The sequence below is a fragment of the Cupressus sempervirens genome, chromosome 11, assembly GCF_028749045.1.
Source record: "Cupressus sempervirens isolate cs-2001-9-10 chromosome 11, ASM2874904v1, whole genome shotgun sequence".
NCBI classification, from domain to species: Eukaryota; Viridiplantae; Streptophyta; class Pinopsida; order Cupressales; family Cupressaceae; genus Cupressus; species Cupressus sempervirens.
The window spans coordinates 276776807-276799082 of NC_143128.1; the positions used below are offsets into that span (position 1 = coordinate 276776807).

Consider the following 22276-nt stretch of genomic DNA (forward strand, 5'->3'; position numbering starts at 1 on the left):
AATGTAACATGTCTTAACTTACATTTAGATGAGTGGTATTCTCACATTTATCAATACCTTAAAGATGGATCTTTTTTTGAGTTTGCAACTAGGAATTCTAGGAATGGGACCCAGAAACTTGTGGCTCATTATATCATCCTTGTTGATGTTCTCTATAAGAGGTCTTATGATGGTCTTCTCCTTAAATGCCTTACAAAAGCCGAAATCCCTATGGCTTTGCAAGAAGCCCATGCTGGATCATGCGGGGGGCATTTTGGTAGGACATCCTTAGTTAACAAACTCCTTCGGATGGGGTATTATTGACAAACTATGGCACAAGATTCATTCAACTTTATCAAAAAGTGTTTCTAGTGTCAGCACGATAATAATCTTATTCATGCTCCTGCATATGCTTTGCGTTCTCAAGTTCCACCATGGCATTTTAGTGTGTGGGGTTTTGATCTTATCAGTAAGAATTCTCCTCCTTGTCAAAGACATACTTATATTTTCACTGCTATAGATTACTTCACTAAGTGGGTAGAAGTCGTACCTTTGTGCTCTACCACTACAAATGTAATTTGTGACTTCATCCTTCAAAACATTATTGCTAGATTTGGTATCCCTATGGCTATTTTTTTGGATAATGAAGCTCAATTAAAATCCAAAGAAGTTAGGGCCTTTTGGAGAAATATCATATTCATCATCGTTTTTCTTCTCCTTATTTCCCTCAATCTAATGGACAAGTTGAAGCTTCTAATAAGGTTATCGAACAAATCCTTTGGAAGACAATTAATAAAAAATGCTAAGGATTGACACACTCGGTTTATGCTCTATGGGCTTATAGAACTAATGTTTGAATTGCGACTGGAACATCTCCCTATAACTTAGTGTATGGGGCAGGTGCGGTAATGCCTTTAGAATTAGAGATTCCTTCTTTGAGAGTTTCTTTCAAAGATATAATTGACAAGGATACTTTTTGAGAACAATGTTTACAAGAGCTTGAGATGTTGGATGATCAACGAATCAATGCTCTGGAACACATTATGGCTTATTATAAAATGGTGAACAAGCAATATAATGGTAAAGTGTTTGAACGCTGTTTTTCCATAGACGATTTAGTTCTTTATGAGAATCAAAGGAATATAAACGCCTTACCGGGTGATAAAGGGAAGTTTAGTCCTAACTAGTTAGGTCCTTATATTATTAAAGAAGTATATGGATTTGGTGCATAGAAAATTGCTGATACGAATATCGTGCCCTTTAAGGAACTGATTAATATTATGCATCTATGTTGTTATTATGTTTAATCATTCACTTTTCTTTATGTTGTGTGTGCTTGCATTTCTCCTCTTTTGTAATCTAAAAAGTGATTGTAAGAATGCTAAGTACTTGATATCTTCATTCCCATGTTTCTTTCTTTCTTTATGTAATCATTTATGCAAATTAATCATAAGACGGAATGGTAAAACATGTTCATATATATTGTCATCAAATTGTTTCGGTATACATAGTAGGCAACAAAATGTGCCTTATATCAAAATAGTACAATCAACTCTCATCCATAGGACAGTGAGATTGTGATCTGTCTACTCTATGATGTGATGATGGGGCTGTCTGATGGATAGTCGAAACATATGTGTGACTCCTAGATGTACTCTTCCTTGATTGGCTATGAGATTTGTGTTGGTGTACATGTAGCTCCTGTAGCTCATGACCTTGTTGATCTAGCCTCTCTCCCATCAACTGTAGCTCCACTGCTACAGGTGTAAAGATGTTTGGGTGGTGTCTGTAATGTCCCTACTAGAATTGGGACAATTATCTGTTTCTTCTTACTTATTCTTTCAACTTCCTGTACATGAACTAAATAACAAGGTTGTGCACAGTATCACTTCTTCCCCTCAATCAATAATATGTTTGGAAAAATGATTTGATCTATCAATAACTTCCAATATACGTACTCATATGTAATGACCCCTTCTCAGCTAACCTGAAAGATTAGGGACAATCACCTTGAATTATTATAGAAGGGTTGCTCTTTATCACAAACACCATATATATACTTGCACCATGGGCAACATGCTGATCTCTTAGCTGACTATGAAAGAGTTCTGTTCACTGTCTCTGTTATGAATATGTATCCAATTTTGCAAATGAGATTGACACATTCAGCAATGGCTACAATAAATAGATGTGATTTTGGTATTTCAATTGATCAAAGCTTTTTGAGCTCCTTAATAATTTGCATAGATCAGAATCTATGTGCATCTGTGATTATTGTTTTCTGGTATGTTTAATCTTATTTCTTGATATGCAGCCAAGTGGTGATTTGGAATATTCGTACTGAAGGCACACATGGTTATTCTCTTTCCAAGATGGAAGTCCTTACTCCCATTGTGTATGTGCTATGGTGTTCGTTGTTGTTTGAATATGGTCCAAACTACTGACCATGTAATCGATGATTGTTTATTCTTTTCAGCGCAATGTCTGATTGAGCCTTTTATATTTGTTGGTATATATATATATATATTCCTTAGCTTAGCCCAATCTTCTTCCTTTTTATATGTTACGTAGACTTAACTGTGGCTTATTTGTGTATCCCTCTAATCATGTGGATAGTTGCATCAAGCGTATGTTCATAGACAGTAGACCGACTGTTAAGTCTTTACAATCTCCATCTGTATATTGTCTTGGTGTGAGGAATAGTTTCCAACTGTGACAGGGATATATTATTTGCCAAGTCAATCAAGCATTCCGCTGACTGCTATATGTTTGTTTGGTTCATAATTGCCACTGAAAATTTCTGGTTGATTTATTTCTGCAATGTTCCCATCAAAGACTATTTGCTACGTAGGAAAGATCCCTGAAGCATTTATATATTATCTAACATACTGATCTGTATCATTTATTATAAGTCAACAAGTATGATTTTATTCCCCAAATAGGTCGTGTGATCTCCCTCCGCCTTATGGCTGATGGTGTTCTATTATTTTCTAGCTATGCAGACCCAAGAGTTCCCAAAGGCTCCTCCATCCTCCTCCATTATTTAGTTCTACTGTTTCTTATATCATGTGTGCATAAAAGGTAAAGAGACACGTCAGTTCAATGTTTCTTGTTTAGATATGGCTATTGCAGATTAATATATTTCAGATTATAACAAATGGTATATATCATTTATTGTATTATAATCATGACAATATTTAATTATATAATTTATAATATTTGACATATTTAAATATATTAGATTTATTATTTATCTTTATTATGATATCATTATAATTGTTTAGTTATTATATGAACCATACATTATACTATGATTCTTGGTATGTATATTCTTGTATCTTCTATATTTTAATAATTACTTTTAATGATGATTGTCTTTATAATATAGATAATAGATAATCATTATATATATTTATTATTATTCTAATATATATACTATCAATATTAAAGATGATATAGCGTGAGTTATTATTATGATAAGATTATATATATATTTTTATCAATTATTAATTATTTAATTATTTTAATATTATAATTGTTTTATATTATTATTTATTTAATCTGATCTCCAAAATAGAGGATATTACAGTTCACCCTTCCCAAGGTTGCTTGTCCTAAGCAATTCGATATGTTCTTGTGATTTGATGGATGCACCTCACCTTAATCCTGCAACAACAATTTTAATTTGCAATTAGATAAAAATTATGAATCTCAAGATCACAAGATTCAATTTGACTAAGGTTGATTCAAGAAGGACTTTTCTTGATTTGTTGTAGCATTTGGGATCACCTCTTCTAATTGTTGCTTTCTTCTTGGATTAGTATGCTTTGAGATATAGCATCCCTGCCTTAATTTCTTTCTAGGAATCACGAAATTCATTTAAAACATCCTCTTAGTTTCATCACTTGCTAAAAATGCTTCTTGGTCCAATCTTCACAGATTTGTCTTCAATATTGACACTCACCAAGAATGATGCTTGATCCTCCTTAAGAATGTCCTTACTTTTGACATCCAGTAATAATGTCCTTGAATTTTGGCACTCACTAATAAATGTAAACTAGGATATATGAGAACACAAGCATGCACAAAAGATATATATACATTAGTGTATGAAGACACGATGCAAACACTAAGTATACACATTAATGCATGAAGATACGATGTAGACACAAAGCATACACATGTTAGAAGAAAGACACATTTCATAAAATTTATATCTTCATGATATTCCTAATCATACACTTGAAGCATAGATTTTTGTCTCTACTACCCGAGTTTGTGGTGAATAGCTTCTTGTCCAATAAACCTTCATCATATATTAGTACTCCAAAAACATGTATAAGAATATTATTCAATCTTGTAAGTCATAAAAGAATATAAAATCTGAATTCCCAATTTAAAACCTTTCATAAGGAGAGGTCGTGATCAGATGCTTAGCTCCTAGGGGAGTGCTTCCTAGTGTTCTAATAAATAGAATAGCTCTCCACTAAGCACCATCTTCTCACGATACTTCTCTTTAAGATCTTATGGATAATCAATCTTGATATATCCATCCTTCCTAGGAGCGAGTTGTTCCTCATCCTAGGCCTTATAGATACCCACTTTGGGTGTATCCATCCTTATGCATATGATTTTCCTTAACTATATGTGCTGTTCTTCAAAGAATACTCAATTCCCTGCATCACTTTCTTAAGAGTATTCAATTATAGAATATCTTGCGAAGTCATTTAGAGAGGTTAGCTCTCTGCCTTAATTCCATACTAGGAACTATAACATTCAATTTAGAATGTACTTGCTTTAATCTTTATTTCTGATTTGATACAAATGAGGAGTCCTTTACTTAGTTACTCATAACCAAATCCTGATCTGATCTGATATCTGCCATTGCCTATACCTAGCTTGATCAATCGATTCTTATCATAATAGATGATATATCTTGTTCACTTAATTGGATATGAGGATGTTTCTCTTACTGGCTTTGAAATAAAATGTCTTCACTATATGTCTACTGCAGTAATATATCACCCTTTCATATCTGATAGGTTTTATATATTTTGATACCAATCCTTTAAGTGATCCGTTTACAAATTCTTGAACTTTAGTTCATCAATTTACTTCCTGTGTACGTATGTTCTTTTCTGACTTGGAGTAATGACTTGTCCCTCAATCCAGTTTATGTACTTCAAATATAATTATGCAAAGTTCGAACACTCTATGTTTGAGTTATCCCTTTTATCTCTTTGCATCATGAATACTATTTTGTATAACGACTTTAATCCTCTAGGATGGCAAGATCATGCTCTGATACCACTGTAATGTCGCTATTAGAATTGGGACAATTATCTATTTCTTCTTACTTATTCTTTCAACTTCTTCCATATGAACTAAATAACAAGGTTGTGCACAGTATCACTTCTTCCCCTCAATCAATAATATGTTTGGAAAAATGATTTGATCTATCAGTAACTTCCAATATAAGTACTCATATGTAATGACCCCTTCTCAGCTATCCTGAAAGATTAGGGACAATCACCTTGAATTATTATAGATGGGTTGCTGTTTATCACAAGCACCATATATATACTTGCACTATGGGCAACATGCTGATCTCTTAGCTGACTATCAAAGAGTCGTGTTCACTGTCTCTGTTATGAATATGTATCCAATTTTGCAAATGAGATTGACACATTCAGCAATGGCTACAACAAATAGATGTGATTTTGGTATTTCAATTGATCAAAGCTTTTTGAGCTCCTTAATAATTTGCATAGATCAGAATATATGTGTATCCGTGATTATTGTTTTCTGGTATGTTTAATCTTATTTCTTGATATGCAGCCAAGTGGTGATTTGGAATATTTGTACTGAAGACACACATGGTTATTCTCTATCCGAGATGGAAGTCCTTACTCCCATTGTGTATGTGCTATGGTGTCCGTTGTTGTTTGAATATGCTCCAAACTACTGACCATGTAATTGACGATTGTTTATTCTTTTCAGCACAACGTCTGATTGAGCCTTTTATATTTGTTGGTATATATATATTCCTTAGCTTAGCCCAATCTTCTTCCTTTTTATATGTTACGTAGACTTAACTGTGGCTTATCTGTGTATCCCTCTAATCACGTGGATAGTTGCATCAAGCGTATGTTCATAGCCGGTAGACCGACTGTTAAGTCTCTACAATCTCTATCTGTATATTGCCTTGGTGTGAGGAATAGTTTCCGACTGTGACAGGGATAAATTATTTGCCAAGTCAATCAAGCATTCCGCTGACTACTATATGTTCGTTCGGTTCATAATTGCCACTGAAAATTTCTGGTTGATTTATTCTGCAATGTTCCCGTCAAAGACTATTTTCTACATAGGAAAGATCCCTGAAGCATTTATATATTATATAACATATTGATCTGTATCATTTATTATAAGTCAACGAGTATGATTTTATTACCCAAATAGGTCATGTGATCTCCCTCCGCCTTATGCCTGACGGTGTTCTATTATTTTCTAGCAATACAGACCTGAGACTTCCCAAAGGCTCCTCCATCCTTCTCCATTATTTAGTTCTAATGTTTCTTATATCATGTGTGCATAAAAGGTAAAAAGACACATCGGTTCAATGTCTCTTGTTTAGATAAGGCTATTGCAGATTTATATATTTCAGATTATAATAAATGATATATATCATTTATTGTATTATAATCATGACAATATTTAATTATATAATTTATAATATTTAACATATTTAAATATATTAGATTTATATTATTTATCTTTATTTTGATATTATTATAATTGTTTAGTTATTATATGAACCATACATTATACTATGATTCTTGTTATGTATATTCTTGTAGCTTTTATATTTTAATAATTACTTTTAATGATGATTGTCTTTATAATATTGATAATAGATAATCATTATATATATTTATTATTATTCTAATATGTATACTATCAATATTAAAGATGATATAGCATGAGTTATTATTATGATAAGATTACATATATATTTTTATTAATTATTAATTATTTAATTATTTTAATAGTATATTTGTTTTATATTATTATTTATTTAATCTGATCTCCAAAATAGGGGATATTACAGTGTCTGGGATCTTGTCTCCTCACATACTGGATCTGTGAAGTGGAAAGAATCCTTGCCTCTATGGCCATGTCCATCAGGATGTCCCTTACAATCTCCACTCCTTCGTACTAGCTGCAAAAAATCATATTTGCTTAGTCATATATTTTTCTATCATTATACATGTAATCAATCTATACTATTCTTCATACCTGGATCTCCTTCTCGGAACCTGGGATCAATGTCTCGAATATGGGTAGTTGGAGGTGGTTGGCTTGACCCTCTGCGCTCTTCTTGTTTTGTCCTAGGAGGGGTCCCAGTTTGACCTCATGGTGTGCAAGATCATAGTGGTCTGGCTGCTATAGGAGATGGCATTCTCTCTTGTGCTCTCCCACCTGCTGCTGATGTATCCTCCCCACCCTTAGCATCCATCATCTCCCCCTCGGGTGGAGCCTCATCATCATCATCATCCTCGTCATCATCACCACTCTCATCTATATCTCCTCATGATGCTCTGGAATATGGATCCAAATCACTTGTAGGGTAGTCATCTAGGAATATGGGTCTCACACCCTCAACACTGAAATATCGTATGGGGCACCTCTGTGTCATTTGGACCCTTGGTATTTGTCAGTGCCACATCATCTACTGTCAATTGATGTTTGGTCCTAGGGATATCTCTGTATCTAGCTCCGTATGAATATCGAGGCACAAATGGAGGACCTTGCTAAAGACCGAACTATCGTAACATTTTATCATAATAGTAGGGCACAACTATGTACTCATGTCTTCGCTCTAAAATCCTTTGCCTCTGCATCCACCTCAACTATATTACTTAGTCTGGCCATGCTATCATGAGAAGATAGGGTCTACAAATAAATCAATAGACTGTAACCAGTCGAATATGATTCTCCAGTATAATATAGCTCCAAACTGCCCAGGATGGCTTAGTGGGTAAGCATATACTTTCAGTGATTCTTCTCGTATCTCAGTTGAGAACCTAGATGGCATAGTCCACGTGAGGTGCTCAAAGGTCCACACCTATAAGAGTGTACATATTGGAAGACTCGCAAGTTGATATCTCACAAACTTCCCTAGCTCATAATACAAATGTGCTATCTTGCTCCATCCCCATGCATATACTGTCGACTCTCTCTCCATATGTTTGACTATATACGCTAGAGGATTTGGGAACATCATACCCTTAGTATCGAGTATGACAGTAGTGGCAGTGATGCATAGCATAATCTTCCTCAACAGAGGTGCCCGTCCTCGGATAATGCCCTTCAAGCATACCTGGTGTAGTCTCTGTCTGTCTCTATATGGTATGCCCATGCAATACCCAAAATTTGTGACTATCTCTATATGTGACCTGTGTCCTCAAGGTCTCACTACCAGTCCATGAACTGATAGGTGCAAGATCTGGTACACATCCTCCAGCGTGACTATCATCTCTCCCACTGGTAAATGGAATAGGCATGTGGTCTCATCCCATCTCTCCATCAATGCTAGTAGCATACCCTTGTGAAATCTCACTTTTGGCTACTGTGCTACCCAGTATAACCCTGTATCCCTGAGTATGTGGACACTTGTTGCTCCCAAATCTTGGATGTGCTATCAAATATATATCATCACATCTACATGTAGTGCTCTCTCATGACTAGCAGTGAAAGATCCCTGATAGATGCCCTTGCTGATTTGTTGTAGTTTTTAAATTAATAAACTATATTTTCTTGTGATTTCTTTGATGGTCTTTGAGAATAGACAGAAGTTGCAAAAGGTTTTGTTTTTGTTTTGTGTTTTTTGATAGTTTTCACAATAGTAATGAATAATGAACAATAAACATGAGAGGAGACTGAAAATAAATAAGAACATAGAGTCAAATCAGAATTGCTATAAATCGTACCAGGCAGATTTCTGATTTATAAAGCCAAATAATAAATCCAATGCAGTTCCAAGGAGCTTACATCTAACAATGATGCCAAACTGCTGCAAATGGCAGCCGTAAGACTGCAAGGAATCACGTCGCAGCTGAAAGAATCAATCTGTAACGCTAAAACCATAAATCTGCAACCTAAATCCACAATAAAGAATGGTGTACTCTATCCCTGATAGTAACGCACACTGTCTGAAGAATCCAATGCCAATAACTGTTGAGGGTTACGTCCCAGCCAGTCTAGAACCTGGGGTTTGCGTCCCAGATGAAGAATTGCTCTCTTAGAGCCAATTCACAAAAAAAAGTTTTTCAATATGCAAAAGATAATAAGAAATTAGGTCTCCATCTCCTTATATCCCCTTCCAACTGTAAATCGAACCCTAAAGGGAAATTACACTTTGCCCTTTAAATAAAATATAATAAAATAACATTTTTCCAATTAAAGTCGTCCATGCTATAGGAAAAACATTACTTTATTAAAATTCCATAGCTAAAGGCACCAAAAAGTCTACAGATAGTAAAAATCATGTATAATAATTCGAGAGCTTTCCAACGAGCTATAACAAATAGGTGTACCTGATCAACTGAAGCCAAAATCCCCTTATTACTCCAAAATGGTTATATTATTAACCTTATTTTAATTTATTTAATCATGAACTTAGGAAATATTTAAATATATTAAAATATTTCCCAAATGTTCCCAAAAGGCCCAAAATGACCAATCAAACATGAATCTGACCTTGTCACCTGTTTGTGACTAATGTCAGACAAGATGTGTCAACTGGTAGTCCATCCCTAAAATCCAGGGATGCTCCTAAAAAGTAGGAGATAGCCCCAATCAACCAAAATTGAGTCCCAATGACTCCCCTGTTGTGTGCACCTCTGAGAGAACTATCACTGAACTGGGAGTTCCTCCTAAAAAATAGGAATGCCTCTTAAAAAATAGGAGATGCACTTTAAGTCTCCAAAACGTTCGCCGAGGTCTCCAAATGCCTCCTAGACCACTCGTAGTCAATCCTTACAATTTAGGAATCCCTCCTAAATTGTAGGAAACTGTTGTCTACTGCTCCAAACTACTTGGGAAGCTCATGCATGACTCTCAAAGTCCCTGGGTTGGTTCTCTCTACGCTCTACTAGCCTATGCGAACCAGATAATAGACCAACCCTGCTAGAAATGTTGTCACTAAGGAAGGGCAAAAATTGGGGACATGACAGTCCTCCCTTCCCAAAGATTGCTTGTCCTCAAGCAATGTCAATCCAACTCCACAAACATCAGGCAAGTCCATACCATAACCAAGAATGACCCCAGGGTCCCAAGCCATCCTAGAAGGTTTGTAGTTCCATCTTCTAGAAACATTGTCTTGCACTGCACCCAAACAAGTAACCTCTTGAAAACCCCCTAAAGGAAGAGCAATCAAATACTGTACCAACTCTGTCAACTCCTCAATGAACTGCTCTCCGAAAGAACCAAACTGGAACACTAAAGGCGGAAACTCTAGTAAGCCTACATTGGCTTCCACATCCTCAACTATTGAACTGCAAATTCAGGTGATTCCAAGATTCCAAATCTGCCTCAAAAGGGAACCACCATGCTGACGCTTCGTCACTCTGATATAAATATTAGTGAACCACAAGTTGTGAAGCAATTCATTAGGACCCTAAAGCACCAATGTATCAATGATACCAGGGCCCGGATCCCAAACCAAAATACCAAATGTATTGAATGAGATGAAGAAGTATCTCAACCGCACTCCATGAAACATACATACAATGAAGCAAACCAGCAAGGTGTGAAAGTGAACTCCCATAAACCAGTATTCCAACCCACATGACCACCTAACAATGCTGCTATAATTCTGACCAACGACTCGAATGATATCATAGACATCATCATACCAATGCCAAACAACAAATGTCCCAAAGAAACACTCCTCAATGCCCTCATACTGAATCATGGATGTAGTCAATGCCAAGTCAAGTAGTAAATGATTCCAGCTTGGACAGCTACTAGTCCATAAGGAATCGAAGACTATGGAATCACCAATCAACAAGGATACCACTGCCATATCAATGGATGTAGATGACAAACTCGAAGATGAAGTATGTATACTATCATGAGAAAAACCAAAGCATGTGTCATTTGTACCCAGCATTGTAGGATTATCAATTCCTGAATCCCATATCAATCTGAGAAATGTTGCTCCACCCAACCACTTCGCTACTCTGATGTAAACATCTGTATACCAAAAGTGAAGCAACTCAACATGAATCCACTGAAGAAATGCCCAACACATGTTGATACCAAGATCCCAAATCTTTGCACTAACACATCCCTCCGACATGTTGATACTCATTATGTTGCTGTTGTGAAACTGTACCTCATCTAACCAACTAAGAACTTCACTCCAAATGAAGCCACAATTACTACCAACAACCAATGCTATTAGGAATTCACAAATGAGCCAATCATCGGCAAGGAAAGTTTGTTGAATACTTTTCCAACTCTTCCAAACAGCTGCTGCAACTTTACCTATATTTCCACAAATTAGTGTGTCTTTATTAAAGGTTGTTAAGTAAATGTTTTGTTTAACCATGTAACCAACAAAGTCCCTTATATTCTGATCTTGAAAGCCCAATGTAATATTTAAAAAGTCTGAATCTTCAATCAAAAGGTATATCGCTGCCCTATCATATGGAAGAGGTGATAAACCCATTGATGATTGAGAGATGTTTCTAATTCTCAACAAAGACAGGCTCTTTGTGGCTGGTCCACTAGGTATGCAACTTAATATGTCATCAACTCTCGGTAGGGAAGGATCAACTTCACACTTGAACACCCCAACTTGAATGTAACCAACCCAAGGTTCAAAGTTTGACTCATGAGATGAAAGAGAATTGCTGTTCAAAGTCAAAAAATCAGAAATATGTTCATACCTTTCCACAATGTTTTTGCAGTCTTCTCTTGCCTCTCCTTCCAAGGTAGGTGACTCCTCTAAAGGTGCTGGTCCATGGGGTGTGTTCAAACGAATATAACATGTCCCATTAACTGCCTTAGCTACCCCAAATCTGATCCATACCTCTATCTCCATAACTAATATGTTTTCCATTACTAACAAACTCCAAGGTGTAGTATGCCAAACAAACCAAACATTATCAAAATGCAATATCTTCTTAGTAAGCAGCCTCTTAGTCTCCCTAACCATCTCTTTAAGACAAGATGCTTCATATGATCTTAACAATTTTCCTTCCATTGTAGATGATGCATGACTAACCAAATCAGAATCAATAATGTTCCATTCCACACAAATGAAAATAACACTTGTGGCTGGTCCATCAAGTGTGAAACTAATATCATCATTGTTTGGAGCCTTTAAGGGGCTCTTTAAAAGAGGAACATCATAAACTTCATGATGCAAACTAGACCAAACTGAATTTTCTAAATCATAACTCTTTTCCTCTTCACACATCTCAACATGTTCTTCTTGTGGACTTACCTCAAGAAGCTCTTCCCTTGTATGCTCAACATCCTCACTTTCTTCCCTTGGAAGAAATAAGGATCTAATGTATGACTCTCTTTGTCTTCTTGAATTATCAAGCTGATAGCATCTTTTCCTGACCTCTTGTAAGTGTTGTCTTGCTTGGGCAGCAAGCATCTTGGCTTTTTTAGCTCTATGTGACCATCCATTGCACGTCTCTTGAGCCTTTTCACATCTTCCAAGGTGGGGTAAACACAATTAGAACCTTTGTGGTTTGAATCCACAATATAAATCTCATGTGCAACACACTTAACCTGAGTACCATCATAGGAAGACTCAACAACCTTATTACCTTCATGTGAAATGGATGATACCACATGGCTAGAGCTACTATTGCAAAAATTAGAATAGGTATGAGACCTTGGAGACATGCTTTCAGCATCCCTAATGCACTGATCCATGATTGTAATCTCTTCCATTTTGTGATCAACTTGATGAATCAATGGTGTGCTATGTGTCTCCTCCTGATCTAGAGTTATTTCTTCTTTAGGAATCCCATATGATGACTGATTTTTGTTTTTCATAGGCTGCAACTCAAATGATAACACATCTTCGTGCCTTTCTTCTGCATACCCTGCAAGTGACTGATCCATTATGATGTTTTTATCATGAACATGGATAGGTTGACACAAATCTTCTTTCTCACATGAAAACATAGCATCAACTATGGCATAGTATTCCTTTTTTGCAAGCTGAACCTTATGACAAATTTTTGGATGCATGTCAATGTAATCTTTGAAATGAAAGTTCTCCCTAACATATTGAGAAAGAGTATTATACTCCTCAAGTATGCTAATTACTTCTGTTTTCCTATCTAGTGGCAATGGATCCTTTCTAGAAGAAGATGATGATCCACTAGCATGTCCAAATTTCCTTGACATAGAATCATTGAACTGCTGCAATTGAAGCTTGAATTTTTGTTGTGACTGTTCCCATTCTTTCCACAAGGTTATATCTCTTAACAATTTTGCCATAATGAACTACCACACTGACCAACTGAAACTAACATGCCAGAGCAAAAATCGACCCTATACTGCTAATATGAATTATCAAAACTTTTGATCCAGTAAATAGATGCCAAAAAGAATTATCAATATTTTTTAGCCAGTACCCAGATGCTGAAATGAATTATCAAAAACTTTTATCCAATACCCAGATGCCAAAATGAATTATCAAAACTTTTTATCCAATACCCAGATGCCAAAATCTGTTGTGACAATTTCTCACAAACCCTAGAGGCTAGCAGGATGTAGGCTCTGATACCACTGAAAGATCCCTGATAGATGCCCTTGCTGATTTGTTGTAGTTTTTAAATTAATAAACTATATTTTCCTGTGATTTCTTTGATGGTCTTTGAGAACAGACAGAAGTTGCAGAAGGTTTTGTTTTTGTTTTGTGTTTTTTGATAGTTTTCACAATAGTAATGAATAATGAACAATAAACATGAGAGGAGACTGGAAATAAATAAGAACATAGAGCCAAATCAGAATTGCTATAAATCGTACCAGGCAGATTTCTGATTTATAAAGCCAAATAATAAATCCAATGCAGTTCCAAGGAGCTTACATCCAACAATGATGCCAAACTGCTGCAAATGGCAGCCGTAAGATTGCAAGGAATCACGTCCCAGCTGAAAGAATCAATCTGTAACGCTGAAACCATAAATTTGCAACCTAAATCCACAATAAAGAATGGTGTACTCTATCCCTGATGACAACGCACACTGTCTGAAGAATTCAATGCCAATAACTGCTGAGGGCTACGTCCCAGCCAGTCCAGAACCTGGGGTTTGCATCCCAGATGAAGAATTGCTCTCTCAGAGCCAATTCACAAAAACAAGTTTTTCAATATGCAAAAGATAATAAGAAATTAGGTCTCCATCTCCTTATATCCCCTTCCAACTGTAAATCGAACCCTAAAGGGAAATTACACTTTGCCTATTAAATAAAATATAATAAAATAACATTTTCCCAATTAAAGTCGTCCATGCTATAGGAAAAATATTACTTTATTAAAATTCCATAGCTGAAGGCACCAAAAAGTCTACAGATAGTAAAAATTATGTATAATAATTCGAGACCTTTCCAACTAGCTATAACACATAGGTGTACCTGATCAACTGAAGCCAAAATCCCCTTATTACTCCAAAATGGTTATATTATTAACCTTATTTTAATTTATTTAATCACCAACTTAGAAAATATTTAAATATATTAAAATATTTTCCAAATGGTCCCAAAAGGCCCAAAATGACCAATCAAACATGAATCTGACCTTGTCACCTGTTTGTGACTAATGCCGGACAAGATGTGTCAACTGGTAGTCCATCCCTAAAATCTAGGGATGCTCCTAAAAAGTAGGAGATAGCCCCAATCAACCAAAATTGAGTCCCAATGACTCCCCTTCTGTGTGCACCTCTGAGAGAACTGTCACTGAACTGGGAGTTCCTCCTAAAAAATAGGAATGCCTCCTAAAAAATAGGAGATGCACTTTAAGTCTCCAAAACGTTTGCCGAGGTCTCCAAATGCCTCCTAGACCACTCCTAGTCAATCCCTACAAATTAGAAATCCCTCCTAAATTGTAGGAAATTGTTGTCTACTGCTCCAAACTACTTGGGAAGCTCATGCATGACTCTCAAAGTCTCTGGGTTGGTTCCCTCTACACTCTGTTGGCCTATGTGAACCAGATAATAGACCAACCTTGCTAGAAATGTTGTCACTAAGGAAGGGCAAAAATTGGGGACATGACAAGCAGATCCTGTAGAAGCATCAAACAAGAGATCTATCAGTCCAACATACAACCTTTGCAACATACCTAGTCTTCATCTGGACTAGGTCGACCTTCTAGGGTTAGGTCAACTTGCCTCAGCGCTAGGTCGACATGACCTTGGAACACCCTAGATACCCTAGGACTAGGTCGACCTAACAAAGGACTAGGTCGGCCTCCTCGTCTAGACCCTACAAATCACATCTATCTACATCTACAAAAGCAGAAATGTGAAAAAAGGCATGAAATGATGGATCCCATGCTTACCTCTTCAAACACAAAACCATCCAGCACATCCTGTCCAAGCACCTCCATTCGCGTGAACTATAGTGGCTTCGTCTTCAACATCTTTCTTCCTTCTTCTCTCCTTCAAGCACAAGGTAACAAATGAGCTTTCAAAAGGTAACATGAGTATATATGCTATTCTTTTAGGTTACATTTTGAATATGTTTTACAAAACCCTAATTTACAAGTAATACACCTATTTACTTTCCATCATATCTTAAGCATGGTAACTCCGATTTCTTTCCTGTTACAGGCATTGGAATCGTGATTTAGTTACATAACTTTCCAAGACCCTCTTAAAGCATTCAGAGTTCATCTAGTAGTATTTTGGGGGCAAATTCTCATCATCTTTTTATCTATAGTTCGCTACATTTAGCATGATCCCTTGTTTCAACTTTTCTAAATGAGCAAGCTGAAACAAGGGGGGCATGGATACGTGTGAGCTTCACCATCCTCTATAGTAAGTCCTAGATGATTTTTGAATATCACTAACTTGTGATTTTGCAAGATGTGGATACTAATGTTTTCTTACAGGATTTGTGTATATGGACTTTGCTATATCCTTTTTACAAGTTATGATTATGTTTTCTTACTTTAGCTTGCATATGCACGTAGTATCATATCAAGCTAAAGTGAGGCTAAATGTACCATCTTAAATTGGACACACTTCGATTAAAGACCTTCTAGCTCCTCTTTAGTGTGTTTGCATTTCATATTCACACCTTAAGCACACACTTCTTTTCTTTTCTCCTCTCTCTCCTAGGCAAAACTGAGGTAGTTCCTAACATATCCTCCTCGATTTCCCTCCTTCACATATTCACTACATTAGGACCTAATTTGTGAGTATCCTCTCTTTTTAGGACCTCAAAATCCCGAATTGGATTTTCAAATGACAGTTTGATACACTTATTCCATTACTGACCCTTACTAGTCTGGAATCTAGATAGGGAGACCTTGAAGGTGGACTTTTGAGACTAGATCGACCCAGGTCAGCCTTGTCTCGGAGTTTTTGTTGATTAAGGGCTGAACAACATTTAACTCCTCTAGTAAAATGACGCTTGTGCAGTCGACCCTTGCAGAGTAATTTCACGAAATCTGCTATAAAAAGGCATTCAATCCCTCATTTGTACATGGGAAGAGAAAGGAGCAAGCACGTGCGGACACCCTAATCTAACTTAGAGCAACTGAAAAGTGAAAGCAAGGGCTGGTTTCTTATTCTTCATTGTAGGTGAGGCTATTGTTCTTTATCAGGCATTCAAAGGAAAATATTTCAAACATGGAATTGCGAAGGGATCTCGAAAATGGTTAGAGTACTTTAGCCTTGGGGGCTTGGTATGATTTCTACATCATGCTTTAGATCTGATTCTTTCCACATTCATGTTGTGATGTGGAGCCTATCAGACTCAGAGGTTTATTCGACATAGTTTCCCCCCAGATTATTTCTATGGGGGTTTGAGAGTAGTGCCCCCAAGACAGGGTCAAGGGATTTGATATGGTGAAAAGATATATATGGCACAGCCATAGGGATTTGAGGTCAAAGGTAAGGAAAACTTAGTGTGCAAATTGAAGAAAAGTTTATATGGCTTGAAACAAGCATCTTGGCAATGGTATCTTAAATTTGACAATTTTATGCATGAGCATGGTTACACTCGGTGTCATTATTACTATTGTGTTTATTTTAAGAGGTTAGATGATGACACCTACATTATTTTATGTCTATATGTTGATGATATGCTTGTAGCTGGGTCTAACATGGATCACATTAAGGGGTTGAAAGGACAGTTAGCAGATTGATTTGCTATGAAGGATTTGGGGGCAACAAAACAAATGCTTAGTATGAAGATTAAGGGAGATAGGAAAAATAGAAAATTGACTTTATCTCAAGTTGATTAAATTGCGAAGGTTTGACAATGTTTCTCTATGGAGAATGCTAAAGTTGTCAACACACCTTTGTTTGGTCATTTAAAATTGACTAAGGAGATGTGTCCCAGGACATAGGAAGAGGAGGACAAAATGTCCAAAGTACCTTATGCTTCAGCTATAGGGAGCTTAATGTATGCCATGGTATGTACTAGGCCAGATATTGCACATGCAGTAGGAGTTGTTAGCAGGTATATGAGTCATCTTGGAATTGAGCATTGGAATGCAGTCAAATGGATTCTTAGATATTTGAGAGGAACATCCAGTAAGTGATTTCATTTTGGGGGCTCTACTACTGATTTATAGGGCTATGTTGACTCAGATTTGGCATGGGATTTTGATACCAAGCGGAGTTCTATAAGTTGTGTATTTACTATTAGGATAGCAATGAGTTGGGTTTCTCTCTTATAGAAGGTGAATGTTTTATCTACTACAGTGACATAGTATGTTGCCGCTACAAAGGCAGCCAAGGAGATGATATGGCTTCATTTCTTCATGGAAGAATTGGGACACCCACAGAACGATAATTATTCGTTCATAGATAGTTAGAGTGTCATTCATCTTGCAAAGAAATTTTCTCTACATTCAAAGACAAAACACATACAGTTGTGGTACCATTTCATTTGGTCAGTTTTGGATGATGGACACTTAAAGTTGGAGAAGATACATATAGATGATAATCTAGCAGATATGTTTACCAAGGCAATAACAAGGGAGAAGCCAAACTCCTCTTCAGCTTCAGTTGATCTTCTAGACTGCACAAAATAAAAGAACAGAAGAGTCTAGGGTTTGTTTGATATTCTACTGGGAGCTACAGGTTTAGCGGTGCTATGATTAGTCTCCAAGTGGGAGGTTATTGTTGTAGAGTTTGAACAGTCTCCAAGTGGGAGATTGTTGTGATGTGGAGCCTAATCAAACTCGTAGGTTTATTTGGCACAGTTTCCCCCTAGATTATTTCTACGGGGGTTTGGGGGCAGTGCCCCCAAGATGTGGGAAAGGGGCACCGTCCCTTGCAGAGTTCTAGGGAAGCACCCCAGGTGCACTCCTTGTCATAGTTCAAGGTGGGGTCGAGAGAAAATGCCCCCGCAGGGGTTTGCCAAAAATGACTCTACTACTATAAAAGGCATCTACTGTTATTTTTCTATTGGACAACTTATTCTAGCCCTAATTTTGTACGCTGTAAAAGCTTGTATAAAATAGCTTAGGATTAGGGATTTCATGATGTATGATGATATTTTAGCTTCTTGCGGCAATATTGAGCTATAAGGGATTGCAGATTGTAATCACTAGATAATAATAATATTGGACTTCTTGTTGATGGGTGTAGCCTAGGGATTGAGTGAACTACGTTAAATCCTTGTGTCGTTTGTTCTCTTCTGTGCAATTTATTATTTTCTGATATTAGTTATATTTGCATGTAACTATTATTCCTGTCTGTGGTTAATCCTAACACTTCATACATTTACATGCTAGGGTTTCACTCTTAGAGTATATTTTTAGCATATTTACATTTTAGATCTACAAATCTAGGATACACACATACAAACATACAACATTTTTCCTAACGGTTATTTGTGGAGGTGGAAATCACCAAAACGGGGGATTGACTAAAGCAAACTCTTTTATAGCCACCCACATTTACAAAATTTGTTATAGATTTGTAGGATATAAGCAAACGGATTACAGATGTGGAAACTACTTTTCTGAAGCTTTCTGGAGAAGTCAATTTCAGGTTGCCGGACTATGTCAACCTGGTCATTAGATGTCTTCCCAAGTCGACCTATTCCTTCAGTCTTTGTTTTCGAGTAGCTTTCTGGGTTTTGTTCCTTTCATCATTTTCTTCTGAGATCTATAGTCTGATGTTCAAAAACAGTTCAGATTAGCGAGTTTTGAAGTGAAATTACATCTTCCTATTCACATTTCAAGGTGAGTACCTTATCCTTTATTTTCCCTCTTAACATAGATCTACTTTCAAATCTCTATTGGGCTATATGTGTGTATTTCAGATGTATACTTATCATATCTTTTGTTAACATTGCATGAAAGAGAACTTGTTAGTGTATTTCCTTAACATGTTTCTAGATTTTGTATTGGCATCCCTTTGTCCTCTTTGGGGTTCTACTAATCAAATTTAGGGCTTATCGAGAGTTATACTTGGAAGCCCCTCTTTCTCTTGTATTAAATAGCTCAGGGAGAAAGTGTTCAACTTACATAGTCTTGTTTGCATTGTTATCATTGGTGGAGTTATCCCCCTGTACACTAACAACAACAAAAAAAGTTGGCCAGGTTTTGATACCAATGAAAAGGAAGCCAAGCATAGAATAACTCTTCCAAATGCTTTCTCATGCATAAGGAAGTCAATATCAGCTTTCTCATGCATTTTAATTTGTAGCTTAGAGCCTCCAACTTGCTTTGAACTTCATTGTGCCTCTGATTGTTTCTTGACTTGGGCTTTCATACAGTGGGATGAAAGCATTAAACCCCAGATTTGTAGACAAAATGTCGTTTCTCTTAGGTATTCATATGGTATGGGTTTGCAAGTGTCACAGCTACCATTGTACTCGATTTTGATTTTTGGCATGAACCCTTGTGTTCGGCCAAAAACTTCCACCTCTATATGATCACTATTTTACTTTTTGGGCATGACTTGTCACTATATCTGGTTTACTGTGATCTCTGCTTTTACTTTTCTCTAATCAGATAAATGCACAGTGATATAACAGCATTCGTGCTTGTCCCGAGCACCAATAGGAACATAGAAGAACTTGCATGTATTGGAACATGCCCAAAACCAGTGAATATATCTGTATAATAATGAGATCAATCACAAAATATTCCTTTACTACCCTTGAGAAAACCTGGAAGGTTAGCATGAACAGATCTAGGGCCTGTTGTTCTTTTGTTTCTCACTGTTATTTCTCACTTTCATGCATTGCATCTGTCTTTCTCTATACCTGTCCTTACTCTTTCATTGCTCATCTTGCATCTTGATTTAACATCTCTTTGTAATGGAAATGCAAATACTTTTTTACAGAGAGGGTATAAGCACTTGTTTCCCCCTGTGTGATTGATACTTAAGTGACACAAGTCTGGGTATTGCAACATCATATGGTAATATGAAATAAAAGGTTTCAACTATGAATCTATTCCTTTGATATTTCGTTTGATTTTTTAAATTGGTGTAGCATTATTCTGTTGTAAAAGCAAAAGTTTAATAAATTAATATGTCCCTTTGACACTTTTGTTATACTTTTTGATCAGCTTCTTCGATCCTATCTCTTATGGGCATGTCAGGCTCAATAACCCTCGTGGAAGCCTACGGTTATATCCACATACCTATGACAGATAAGATTCTACCCAGGAAGCAAACATGTTAGCAATAGAAATCTTGATGTGATCATGATTGCCTATAATATGTTGGTATATGTTTCTATTTTATGAAAGTGTATGACATGACAATAGCATAGAATATTTGTGCATGAGGTGAGGTGTTTCCTTCATTGCTTGAATCTATTGGATCTAATACATTTTCTTATGTATGCAGGTTTCAGACATTTCGACAAGCTATGTTTTCGGGCATCGAACAAGCTACGATTTGAGGCATTGGACAAGCAGGACCAGAACAAGACGACATGACCAGTCATTACAGGCAATGGTTGGTTCCCTTTGACCCTCTCATTCTATGTTCTTTCCTTTCATGTTTATGCATTTTCATAGAGTAGGAAGATATATCATTATATCTAGAGGCTAATCTCACAGCCAACCATGTGAGAGGTATTAACTTTCAGCATTTTATTTCATTTTTATCAGTTGTAAATATCTTTTAATGATAAATACAAAGGACATTTTGGATTTACACTTTTGATTCAGAATGAAACATGATTTGCAATAAATATAGGCTGAATGCAAATATACAAGAAATGTTTACCTTGTATGAAAACCTATGCAATTTTTGGACTAAATTTTAACATGTGTAAAAAATTAGTAACAGGTCTATTATGTGCTTCTTGGGAGAGGAAGAATGAGAGACCAACATTGACTTCTTCATATTGCAATGGTGGATCAATGGACCAATACATCAGTTATGTCAAGGGAACTTTTATCCTACTAATTAAAAAAATAATAATATTGGTGGTTTGAATTTTCTACCTTCCCTCTTTTTGTTCATTCCTTGGAGGCCCTCTCAACCTCTATATAGATACTAAACTAACTCCAATATGGACGTCTCGAATTTCTCAAGTGGCCAAATGAACAATGACTATACAATATACACCTGTACTTGTAGTTGGGTGGGGGGGAATAGTGGACCAAACCTTGGTCCATTATGAGCTTCTTGGAAGAGTGAGAGAACATTGACTTCTTCATATAGCCATTGTGGATCAACGGACCAATACATCAGTTATGTCAAGAGAAATTTTATCCTACTAATTACCAGAAAAATTAACTTCAATTTGAGATCTACAATATAGTGTATCTTATTAATCGTGTATACAGAGATTCTAAGGAGAAACAGCAAATGTTTTCTGTAGTAATTCAGCTTGGTTGTGTTCATGTGCATTTGGGTATTGGCTGCAGTTATGCAGGTGGTGTTTCTAGTGTATTATCAACAGTGTATCAATCTGATTTTTGTGAAAGCAGTTTGTTTTCAGTATATATTCATATTTTTTTGACAGTGTAGAGTTTCGTTCACCATTTTGAGCTTATATTCTCTTGTTATATGGTTTTATGAACTAATTCATTGTGTTTCAGTAGTGTTTATTTAGGATAAGA

The 22276-nt window shown here is 36.3% G+C and overlaps 1 protein-coding gene and 1 long non-coding RNA gene across 6 annotated transcripts in view; one reads left to right on the forward strand and one right to left on the reverse strand.

Annotated features, from left to right (window-relative positions):
* The window catches only part of LOC149529187 (putative LRR receptor-like serine/threonine-protein kinase At1g56130), a 256167-nt gene that overhangs the window by 145607 nt on the left and 88284 nt on the right, over window positions 1–22276 (reverse strand). The gene's annotated exons all lie outside the window — the stretch shown is intronic.
* LOC149529188 (uncharacterized) overlaps window positions 1–22276 on the forward strand; it is a 164059-nt gene that overhangs the window by 109429 nt on the left and 32354 nt on the right. The window contains exons 3-4 of one of the 2 annotated variants that reach the window (XR_016359082.1): window positions 20541–20617; window positions 20768–21161. This is a non-coding gene — a long non-coding RNA (uncharacterized LOC149529188). The remainder of the gene's footprint in view (window positions 1–20540; window positions 20618–20767; window positions 21162–22276) is intronic. The other variant, XR_016359083.1, reaches the window with a different exon arrangement.